This window comes from Erpetoichthys calabaricus, chromosome 5 (assembly GCF_900747795.2).
Source record: "Erpetoichthys calabaricus chromosome 5, fErpCal1.3, whole genome shotgun sequence".
Taxonomy (NCBI): Eukaryota; Metazoa; Chordata; class Cladistia; order Polypteriformes; family Polypteridae; genus Erpetoichthys; species Erpetoichthys calabaricus.
The window spans coordinates 15,046,054-15,047,198 of record NC_041398.2 but is presented as its reverse complement, the minus strand read 5'-3'; the positions used below and the strand labels follow the sequence as shown (position 1 = coordinate 15,047,198).

The following is a 1,145-nucleotide window of genomic DNA, read 5'->3' as shown; positions in this document are numbered from 1 at the left end:
AATTCTCTTAGCTATTCTTAATGTTGTAAGTGATCCTTACACAGCAAGAGTCTTAATAGGCAAATGAGAGTAAGCTGTAAAGAATAAGTAAAATGAAAAAAGATGGAGGGAAGGAGTTAGCATGAAATCTCATAAATAATGATGTCTTGAGGAGTTCCTTCAAATGGTGGACTTCATTGTTTCCCAAAGCTCAGGAGAACCTGCTTACAGTAGGGAATGGAAGTAGTGAGACCTCTTTACTTTCAACATGCTTTTGTGTGTTGATTTTTATTTTAAACGGATAAATATGCCATTGTTGCCTATCAGTCTACACTCACTGACCTATAATGACAAAGTGAAAACATGATTTCTAGAAAAGGTTGCAAATGAATTAAAAGTGAAAAACCAAAAAATCTCATTCCTGTAAGTATTCAGGCCCCTAATTTCGTTCTTTGTAGAAGCCCCTTAGACAATCCTCTTGTTTACTCTACAAGGTTTTGCACCCCTGAATTTGACCAGTTGATCACATTCTAGATGACAGCTCCTCTCTCAAGCTCCTATAGATTATTTGGGAAGTGTCCATTGACTACCATCTTCAGGTCTCCCCACGCTTCTTCTATGGCAGGAGTGTCCAAATCCAATCCTGAAGGGCTGCAGTAGCTGCAGGATTTCCTTCCTGACACTTTCTTAATCGGTAACCAATTTCTGCTGTTAGTTGATTTCCCTTTGTTTTAAATTGTCTTTGTTAATTAAGAAGCAATTCAGGGAATTATTTACCTTAAATGGCAGCCAAATTAAAATGAGATGTGAAGTGAGCCAGCAGGTGACATGTTAAGTTGGAGGCCTCAAACTCCAATCAGTTTCATAATTAGAAGGTGATTGTTGTTGTTAATTTAACACTAGAATTACTAGAGCTTACGAAAAAACTTGTAGATCTGGCCCACCTTAAATCCGTTCGCACCTCTCCCTCAGCGTCTTTTGTCCTGTAAATGTGCTGATTTAAGACAAGCAGCAAGCAGCCTGCTATTCTATCCCCCCACCAACTTAGAATGTGCACAAAGTTCTCCCAGCTCAGGCCTTGGTTGTTTTATCTGGGAGTGAAGTGGTGGAGTTTTAGAGTAGAAATAATAGATCGTTATTTGGAACACATGCATTTCATGTGTGTT

At 38.8% G+C, this 1,145-nt stretch overlaps 1 protein-coding gene across 1 annotated transcript in view; it reads left to right on the top strand.

Annotated features, from left to right (window-relative positions):
* The window catches only part of LOC114641637 (zinc finger protein 501-like), a 5,467-nt gene extending 4,827 nt beyond the window's left edge, over positions 1 to 640 (top strand). Inside the window, exon 2 of the mRNA XM_028790673.2 lies at positions 1 to 640. This exon is cut by the window's left edge and continues 1,263 nt beyond it. The gene's annotated coding sequence lies outside the window, so the exon portion shown is untranslated.
* Positions 641 to 1,145: the final 505 nt, after the last annotated feature.